This window comes from Gymnogyps californianus, chromosome 1, assembly GCF_018139145.2.
Source record: "Gymnogyps californianus isolate 813 chromosome 1, ASM1813914v2, whole genome shotgun sequence".
Classification (NCBI taxonomy): domain Eukaryota; kingdom Metazoa; phylum Chordata; class Aves; order Accipitriformes; family Cathartidae; genus Gymnogyps; species Gymnogyps californianus.
The window spans coordinates 132,151,510-132,162,134 of record NC_059471.1 but is presented as its reverse complement, the minus strand read 5'-3'; positions in this window follow the sequence as shown (position 1 = coordinate 132,162,134).

Sequence of the window (10,625 nt, the reverse complement as noted above, 5' to 3'; positions counted from 1 at the left end):
CTGCGGGCAGAAACGGCGGGTGAGGCGGCCGGAGCGGAGATGGGGGTGGGGAACCGGCCACCGCGCCTCGCCTGCCCGCGCGCCCGCCCCAGGCACCGTTAACGTCTCGCCCACCGCCGGGGGACGGGGAGGGAAGGGGGGGCGCTCGCGCTCCGAACCCGCCCCCCCCCCCGCCCCCGGCGATCTCCCCCCCCTCCAACGCCTCACCGCCCCCCCTCCGCCCCCGCCGCCTCCATCTTGCGGCGCACCGCTCCGCACCGCCTTTGTGCCCGCGGGCCCCGCCGCCACGCTCCGCCCGGGGGCTGCCGCCCGCCGCCGCCCCTGCTCGGCCCGGCCCTCCCCCGCGACGCCGGCCCCCGGGCGGGTGGTGGTCGTGGTCCTGGCCCCCAACCGCCTCTCTCTTCCCTGCGCATCTCTCCCCCCCCCCCCCCCCTCCTCCTCCTCTTCCCCCCCCCCCGCCACCGCCACCCCCGCCCGTTACCTGCTGCCTCTAAGCCGCCCCGGCGCGCAGTGAGAAGGTGGCGCAGCGCTACTCCGCCGCCCTTTATACCCGCGGAGGGGAAGGGCTGGGGCCCGCCCCGCCGGGCCGGCGCCGAATGGGAGCGCGGGGGCCGGGCGAGGCTACGTGCGCCCGCGCTGCGGGTGCGGCTGCCTCGGTTCCCCCCGCCCGCTCCCCCCCCCAATCCTATCCCCCCCCCCCCCCTCCGGTAACAAAGGCCCCGCGCCGGGAGTGGGGGGGCGTCCGCAACGGTCCCCGCGGGGCGGGGGGGTGCGCGCTGCACCTTCCCTCCGAGCCACCCCTGGGTGGTGGTGGTGATGGTGGCGGCGGCGGTGAGAGATGCCCCGGTCCTGGAGGAAGCCGGGTCCTCGCCCTTCGGCGGGGAAGTGTCCCCAGGGCGGGGAAGGGCGGCTGGGCCCCTGCCTGGGGAGGCGGGAAGGCCCCCCCCCCGCGCCGTGATGGCCGGTGAGGGGCTGCCTCCTTGGGGCTCGCTGCCGCCAGTGCCCCGGGGAATGGCGTGCACTGCTTTCACCTGGTAACAAAGGAGAGACACCCCTCCGGCCTGCAGCCTGCGCCCCCCTCCCAGCCCGCCTGCTCCTCCAGCATGGCGGCAAGGGCAACGGGGCTGCAGAGATGCTGGGGACACCCCGAGGGAGCAGCGGGTTCCCCAGCATCTCCCATTCCCCCCGGCACTGGGAGGCAGCAGGTGCTGGCTGGGAGCTCTCTCGCCCCCAGGCTGGGGACCCCTCCCCGCCCCGTCTGTCTTTGGCTCCCCTGGGTGGGTTTAGCCAGGCATGCTCTGGATGGGGCCGCCGGCCCCACCGCTTCCCCGGCAGGCCACGCGCCACAGCGTGAGCACCATCTTAATGAGGCACTGCGGCACTGCTGCTACCCGTGGGACGTGACGGCGGAAATCCTGCCCGTCTGCCGGCCTGCATCCGCTGCCTCGGCCCGCCTTCGCTGGCTGCCTGCAAGAAGGGAGCGCTCCCTGCATGGCTGCTGCCGCTGCCCAGCTCACCGCCCCCCATGCTGGGCTCCCTTGCCAAGCCGTGCTGGGCTGCATCCCCTCGGCTTGGTGCAGGGCTTGCACAGCCCAGGTGCAGTGGGACAAACCCCCGTTAGGCACAAGGCCCAGAGCATGCCTGAAAGCCTCTGTCCCATGGGGAGGGGGTCCCAGAGGAAGGTGTGGGAATGGTGGGGATGCAGATCTGGGCTGGCAGGGGGTGGTGGGAGCAGGCTTGTCCCTCTGGCTGCTCGGCTGAGCAGGGCTCCAGCAGGGCTTTGAGGATGAGGAGGGAGGGGTGGGCTGGGGGAGCCACGCAGGTACTGGGGCGGGCGGGAGAGTGGGGTCATGCAGCTCGAACGTAACCCAACTCTCCTATACCACTGCTATTCCCGGTGCCGCCGAGGGGCTGGCAGCTAAGTTTAGACCCGGCCGAGGTTACGACCTTTTCTTAAAGGCCAGGGCATGATGGCTCGCGTGGTACAGCGGCAGGGCTGGAGGGGTGCGAGCCCGTGCCGGGGTTCGTGGTGCCCCAGCCGCAGCCTGCCGACGGGCCGGGGGGGCTCTCGGGGGCAGCTTCTGCACAAACAGGAGGCCCCTGTGTTTGCTCGGTAAACACCTCAGCGCCGGGCACACTACGCCGGGGGGCAGAGTGCGGCTGGGATGAGCCAACGCGGCCGTTCTGCCCCCCACGCCCGGCCCGCGGTCGATATCTCGCCCGCCGCCCCCCCCCCGCCGCCGCAGCCCCGGCAGCACCGCGCTGCAACCGCGCGTGCCGCCCGGCCCACCCGGAATGGCGGCGCGCACCCAACATGGCCCCGCGCGTGGGGGCCGTGGGCGGCGGGCTCTGCCGCCATCTCCCGGCCTGCCCCCGCTGCCAGCCCCTCGCCCCGGCACGGCCCCCCCTGGCCTGGGGGCAGCAACGGCCTCTTCCGGAGGCGCTGCTGCCGAGCTCGGAGGCGGGAATTAATACAGCTCTGTTTAATTAGCAAGAGAGTCCTCAAGCACGGAGAGGAGGGAGGGGGCTGCCGGCGGAGCAGGGGTCCTGCGGCAGAGGGGTAGCCGCGGAGCCGGGCAGCTCCTCCTTGTACCGCCACACCGCTTCCCCGCCGCCGCCGCCGCTCTCCTTCGGGGCAGGAGCTTCAGGGCTTCGGCCGCCGGCGCGCCGTGCTGGTTCCCAAGCCGGTGCTGCGGGCGCCTGGGTCTCCTCCGGCTGTGGGGAAGCAGGGCCGGTGAGCCGCCCAGCGGCGTGCAGCCTGCCTGCTGTCGCGCCCCGGCCGGGCCCCCAGCACAACCCCGGTAGCATGGGGGGTCCCGCGTCCCAGCCTTTGCCCTGGCTGCAGGCAGGTGGTGGCCCCACAGCCTGCCCCACTGCCTCCGTCCCCTTGCTCCTGGTCCTCCCCGCCATCCGTGCTCTCAAGTCTCCCCTTACTTCTTCCCTGCCCACTCATTCAAGCCCTCACTGCTGGCCCTCTCACCTCGGAGCCCCTCCAAGGCTAACACCCCAAACCACTGAAGGTCCCGATCCGGTCCAATTTCAGCCCAAAGCAGCCCCTGGGCATGGCCTTCCAGGCCCAATCTCCAGGCAGTGCCCACTTGCGACTGGCGAGGGTCTTGCGCCAGAGAGAGGGACGGGCAGCTCTAGCCCCAGACGGGAGGAAGGGGAGGGTGGAGGAGAGCAACTGAGGGCCAAAGCTGGACCCTTCCTTCGTGTCCTCTTCGGCCAGCGTGGACTCAGGCTCCAGGGGCAGCAACTGGGAAAGGAGCATCTGCGATAAACAGAGAGGAGAGGGGGGTGAGAGCAGAGTTGCCTGTGCTCCTGGCGATAAGCCTTGTACCCCCTTGTACCCCACTGCCCACACCTTCCTTAGGGCTCAGGCAGGACATAAAATGGTGCCTGCACACAGGCGCTGTGCCTGTGACATTGCATCCAGACGCAGGGAAGGGCTAGACCAGCAGCTCTTGCAGTCTGAAATGATCTTGCCGTCCGAAAGAGGAGGCAGGCAGCTGCTGTGAGCCCCTGCCTGCGTGCAGATTGCCCTGCTCCTGTCAAACCATCCCTCCCTCTGTACTTGGAAGGTAACAGGCTTCAGTCCTTGCTCCTTTTGCTGATGCTGAGCACCTCCATGTGCTCAGGCTGCTGTATGGCATTTCTTTTTTTCCAGAGGGCTGGTGCAGAGGAAGGACCTGCCCCAAATACCTACTGCTAAAGACGAGGGGGAGGCAGGAGCAGAGCAGGTGTGAGGAAGGGGAACTCTCCGTCTGCTGGGAATCCTCTAGGTTATCTGTGCAGGCGGGCACGTGCTGATCGTACACCCCTGGCACTGCAGCAGCCTCTGGCTGTAGGGAGACAAGGGTTGGGAGGTGCATTGGGTGCAGTGGAGGCATGGCATGGCTGCCCAGGGAAGCAGCCTGTGGTAGCCATTCCACATCTGTCCCTCACGTGGGTGCTGAGCTAAGGCTGAAGGTGCCTTTGTGCAGCTCTTTTCGGTAGCAAGTTAATTGAAGCGGACAGGGGCATCTTCAGCGAGGAGTGAAAGCAGTGAGTCATAGCAGGATCAGTCTTGTGATTTTAGTTCACATCCTAACTACTTCCCTGTAGCTTTCCCAGGGTGACATGAAGGCAAGGTGTTGGGGCCCAGGTTAGGGTTTGGGTAAGAGGGAGCTGGGTAGATTTGAAAGCCAAAACTATTCTTGCTGCAATTGCTGAGGATAAAAGATTTACCCAAGAGAAGAAGCCCTTAGCTGGCATCCTGACTGGGGCTCTTGGCCTTAAAGAGGGCCTACTGGGGGGTAGTACTGAGCTTAGGAGTGAAAATCCTGGCCTAACAGGATGCACCTTCGCTCTGAAATGTCACAGCCAGGCACTGAACATGATGAGGGGGACATGACTGTAATTCCTGGTGGCTGCTGGCACAGGGCGGAGTTAGACAGGATCAGTCTCCTTACCGTTAAAAGCCTCTGCCAGCAACGTGGGGAGTCCCACAGGCAGCCTGCCCCAGACCAGAGCACTGAAAAGCTTTTGTCTGTCTGCCATCTTGTAATGCTGGTGCTCCTTAGGAGCTGGGTTATAAAGATATAGTCACCCTAGAGCTGAGGCTGTTGGACTGAAGGGGAGGGAGCAGTGAGAACAGACAGTAGCCTCTGGTAGCTGGAATTTGGGACCACCACTCATTCCAGGTTCAAACACGACCTCCCCAAATTGCCCCTCCACTCCTGAAACCTCCCTCAGCTCTCTCCCGGTCCCTCCTACCTGTAGCCTCTGTCCTGGTAAGGACACAGTCTGAACGCTGGCAGAGAGCAGGACTAAGAGGAGGAAAAGTGAGCAAGGCCACGACTGGAGCCCCAGCATCTTCTTCTTATCCCAGGGCTTGTGGGAGGCGAGGCAGGACCTGCAGCATCTATGTCGGATGCAGTCCCTAGCCCCTCTTTGCCTTTATAGCTTTGGTTCTGGCAGGCGCCTGGCCCCCAGCTTTCTGCTGAACTACCCCCTGGAGCTCCTTAACCTTTCAGCCCTTTTGTCCAGGGTGATATATTTCAGGGTGAGCTCAGCAAGACCCCTTCCTCTAAAGAAAAAGGACACAAAGGTGTTTACTGAGTGTCTGGGAAGACAAATGTGAGTTGAGCTGCTGCTGGCCAGGACCTGGAGGTATCTGTCAGGGTCAGGAATGGGGTGACACTTTGAAACACGTCCCAAAGGCGGATATTGAAGGCTGCATTGTATAGTGATATTGAACATACTCCTCGTAGGCAGAGTATTGTTAATGCTATTTCTCTAATCAGCGTGAGCATGAACTACAGCTCAGCTAGCGGTAGGCATACTGCTGGCTGCATGGAACAGACACAAATTCAGCTCTGTGACAATACAGGCTTTTGTTTTTAATATTTATATCTTGGTGAGCCGGTTGGCCTGGGAATGAAGAGCTGTTGCTGCAGAAGGTGTGTGAATTCCAGCACTAACTCTACAGGATTTGTAGCGGTGAGAGGAGCGTGGGTCTAGTACTAGCGGGCATATAACTTGCAGGCTGGTTGTCCTGAGTCACCATCTGGAGGGCTGGGCTGAGTTTCCAGAGGAACCAGCACAGAAAAGAGCTCGTCGAGGCTCAGCTTGCACTTTCTCAAGCTCAGGCGCACAATGGAAGCGGGACGGCAAGGAGCAGATTCCTACCTCCTAAATCTTCTGGCCATTAGTTCCCCCCCCTTTGTTTACCTCTCCCATTTTACTGTAGTTTCTCACCAGTTGAACAAGGCAATGAGGTCACTGTTTGGAGATCAGGGTGCAGAAGTCAGCCTGGGTGTGAAGACAGAAACTAATCAGGAAAGTTTGTCAGGGGAGAGGAATGGGGGGACTGTACCCCAGTACAGGATTAGTAGTGGGTGTGCTGGGTGAGTTTAATAACACCTTAAACTTCCCTTTCTTCAGTACTGTTGCACAAAGCAATTGGGTGAACGCTTTGACCCTGCTTTTATTTATTTTTTTTTAAGGAAAGAAGAAAATTAGGAAAAAAAAGTCTTTTGCAGAGATACCAAAAGTCACAGTTCAGGTATTTGCCCTATCTTTCTTTCCCTCCTTCCCTCCCTCCTTTCCCAGCATTTTGCACTTGCAGATGCAGATTTGTGGATCCCCTTCTTCCTTGCCCAAGGAGCCAGAAAGTTTTATGAACCGTTTTGCATCCAGTCCATGAAAAGTGAGCGTGGAGCTTCAGTCTGGAGCAGTGACGCTGGAAGCAGGAGAGACTTGGCACAGGTGGGGGCATCCAAGTATGTTAGCTCCACCTGATACCTGTGCTCCGTGGGTGGTGCTGGTTCCAGAGCGATGCTCTGGTGATCCTGTCTGGCAGTCCCCTGTCACCCCCTCGCCTGGGCCAGCTATCCGGGGCATGCCAGCAAATGGAGGGCTCCCTAGGCCCTGGCTAACGGCCTCCGCAGAGACATTTTGCGGGGAACGGGATTACTTTCATATCAGCCTTTTAAACTACAAAGCACAGGTGACTGCTGGAGAGCCACGGGATGTGCTCTTCACGTGGGCATTCAGACAGGGTGCCTGTGCACAAATGGAGTGTGGGATGTGTGTGCACAGCCAGCCCCTCCGTGTGCTGGATGAGGTAGCTTTGCGGTATGAAAGGTTTGGAGGGGTGGGAAAGAGAGGAAGGAGGATGGGAAGTGAGCACGTGTTCATCCCACATGCAAGATGTCTCAGAGGATGTTGTTCTGTACTTCCTAGTCACATTTGACCATCCAGAAACAGCTGAGTCAGTCTGCTAGAGCATTCATGCTCCCGGCAAGACAGCCGCAGGCAGATGCATCTCAGGTTGAATGCACCGATTCCAGGAGTCAGCTCTTTCCTGAGCAAAAGGTAAGTATAAAAGCAACAATGCTTTGTTTTTGATATGAAATGTAGCAGTGGTTTGATCTGGCATCCCTTGAATGTGGTGGCCCCCATACTGCAAGAAGAATGCTGGAAATGTGTTTGCAACTGCTCCAAATTCCAGCCCACTTGCACACAGACTGAGCCCTGCAGGGATGGACAGGCTCTGAGCTCTCAAGTGATGGGTCCCCTCCTTGGGTCCAGCAAAAGCTGAGGCTAGCAAGAGGGAAGGAGTCATCACAGTCCTGTACCAAGCAAGAAACTTCGGAGACTGTAGAAAATTTGCAAATTTCTTGCAAATTCTTGCAAGTTTGCAAATCCAGCAAAGCCTGGATAAATTGCAGGTGCTCAATGACTCGGGTGCCGTGAAGTTGCAGCTGCTGTGTGTCCCAGATCCTTGCTGGGACTGTAGTAGAACTGAATAGTTGCTCTGACATGTCCTGGCAATGACTGCGAAGTGAAAAGGCTTTGGCAGATGACGAGTCCCCGATTGCCCCAGTTTTCTCAGACTCAAATAGGTTATTGTCTTTTTTTCCTCTCTGGTGCTAACAAGTTTCCTCTATAAAAACCCTTCACCCTCTGATGCTGGGGCACTGATTCTAGAGCTTGCAAGATCACCAGAAAAGTGGTCTCCTGTTGAATCACAATCAGTCTTTTACAAACAGTTGCTTATAAAGGAAAGGAGCAGTGCGACTGGAGAGTGGGAGGACTAGGAACTGGGTGAAGTACCCTGGGGGAACACCCCTTGGCCCATGGTGATGGAAAGGACTGATGGTTGCTGCAGGCTCTAGAAGCAAGGACGATATTCACGTTGTTCCACTGGTACCATGTGTAGAAGTCTGGAGCCCACCGTGGTCAGGAGTCCCTCAGAGAATGGAAACACCACTGATCTTGGCACTGAGTAATCCCGCTGCCTCAGAAGCGAGGGAGTAGGATTACTCCTTCAGTAGCAATTCCAGGTCATCGTGTGTCGTGGTTTAACCCCAGCCGGCAACTAAGCACCACGCAGCTGCTCGCTCACTCCCCCTGCCCCCCAGTGGGATGGGCGAGAGAATAAAAAAAAAAACCACCTCGTGGGCTGAGATAAAGACAGTTTAATAGGACGGAAAGGAAGGAAACTAATGATAATAAAAATAAATGACAATAATAATACTAAAAGAATTAGAATATACAATATGCCCAGTTAGTTCCCGAACAGCGATCTGCCCCTCCTGGCCAACTCCCCCCAGTTTATATACTGGGCCCGACATCATATGGAATGGAATATTCCTTTGGCCAGTTTGGGTCAGCTGTGCTGGCTGTGTCCCCTCCCAGCTTCTTGTGCCCCTCCAGCCTTCTCGCTGGCTGGGCATGAGAAGCTGAAAAATCCTTGACTTAGTATAAACACTACTTAGCAACAACTGAAAACGTCAGTGTGTTATCAACATTGTTTTCCTACTAAATCCAAAACATAACACTATACCAGCTACTAGGAAGAAAATTAACTCTATCCCAGCCGAAACCAGGACATCATGGCAGCCACCAAAATGGCTGCTTAGGAGGAACAGAAGGGCAGGAACTGGCTGCTTAAGGCCACTGTGTAGCTGTTCAAACCCCTCTTGGTTTTTGCTTTGTCTTTCTGCAGGACTTCCTTTGTCCATGGCACAGGATTGCCAATTCCTCCAACGCCAGGAGAGGCCAGCGAGGAGAGGGGGATGCTCCACCTGAACAGCCTGCAGAAAGGGACCAAGAGGAGCTCCCGCTCACTGACCTCCCCGTCTCACTTGACCAGGCAGTGCTGTACCAGGAAAGAGCAAAAGACGAACTGCAAAGCAGTGAAGGAGCCACCGTGTCAGTCCAGTCATTGACTGCCAAACCCTCCTTCTGTCTCAGAAAGGCGGCTGTGCGGCTCTCCTGAAGGAAAAAGTTTAACCACTTGTAGTGGAAAAGCATGGCCTGAAGGTAAGCCAGTGCTTAGACAGTTTTATGGCCACCTTGCTTCCTCCACCCATCCATTCATATCTCCCTCACTGCAGTATTGTCAACATATTATCTCATATATACGCAAGATTTACTGCACAGACTTGTAAAGCCTTGAGCCTGAGTAGAAATCCATATATGCTGTCCTCTTTCTTTCATTCCCATTTATGGGTGACATACCCTGTTGGGTGGTGGTGGGGGAATCACGTACAGTATGCACAACTGTGTGTCGTATTTACTGTTATTGCCATAGCTGCTGCCTCTGTCTCCTGTAGCCTTCACTGAATATTTTATCAGGGAGGATGGGAGAGAGGGACAACACTGCTGTAGCTTTCTGATCTTTGTATTTCACGTGATTGTCCTGTTCTTACTGGGGTGCTCTGGAGTTGGGGAGGATATCTATATTGGTATCTGGCTATTACACTAGTGGCAGCAAGGAGGCAGATCTTTCCACTGAGTCATGGGACTTGAGTGTGATATTTGGTCCACATGTCCCAGCCCAGTAAATGCACCTGCCACCCCATCATTCCCTCATCTACTTGTTTCTACAAGCATCTAACATATTTATGTCCATTCAGGTATTGGCATAAAAAACCTGTATTCCCAGGTCAATGCAAAGCTATGCAATTTCTAATGCTTCTTTTTTTTAGTAGGGAACAAAATAAGCTACAGCAGTCTTTTATCGCTACTTATGCAGCGAGGCCAGAGGAGAACTGAGCAGCAGGCTCTACTTGCTGGCAAACCAAGGGTGACCACGACGACTGCAGGAACTTGGTAGATCCTCAGAGACAAAGAATGCGGAAGATCTGCAGGAACCTGCAGAAGGAGGACCCTTCCGATTCCTGCCCAGCTAGTGACTAGTCTGCTTTCTAGGCAACTGACAGGTAAGAGGAAATAATTCTGTACTAATAGCTCTGGGACAAATGCCAATTTGCCTGCGAGACAGGAGGTTAAAGGTTTTTTTAATGTGATTAACACAAATTCAAATTTAGGGCACTTCATGTTCACATGGCAGTCTAAGGAGTGCCAGGACTGACTTGAACACCGATGTGGCATTCCTGGAAGGAAAAAGCTTAAGTGCCAGTCTCATAATTGCAGTAAATACATTCCAAAAAGCGCAGTGAGACAACCAATGTTACCAGTATACTTGGTAACTTGAGCAAATCAGAGTTAGGCAAAGATAATTCTAAAGTTTTTGGTTTTATTTAAAAAAAAAAAAAAAAAAAAACAACTTTTAGAAGTTGTATTTTTTCCTACTCACTTTGCATATTCTCTGTTGAAGCACTCTAGCTATAGTCTAAGTCAGCCTTTCTCTCTCCTCCCCCCCAATCCCTAAATTCTTCTTTGAGGAGATCTGTACAAGATGCGGGTAACTTCCCCTCAAAGCCCTGCTGGGCTTTGCAGGGCAAGAGCTTCGAAAAGTCTCAAACATAAAAGGGCTTAAACCCAGCAAAACCATATTGGTCCTGTGTTAAGAGAAGCTGAATGGTGTACTTATAACCACATACAAAAGGGGAAGGGAATGAGTATTTTGTACTCAGTGGTTAATTTGGCTCTTCTTAAAGACTTTCTTCCAAAGTTTTGTTTTTGTTTTTTTTTTTTAAATCAGAGCAGCTTACTTTTGTCTGCAAAGCCAGGGCAAAACAAGTCAAAGCAGGAGTTATGTTCATCACTGCCTTTCTTTGTGGAGATATCGAAAGACAGGATTGGAATTGCTTTAGCCTGGTGTGTAACTTCCATTTTCTCCTGATTTAAAGCATTGTCATATTATGGGGTAGTTCAGACGAGAGAAGACG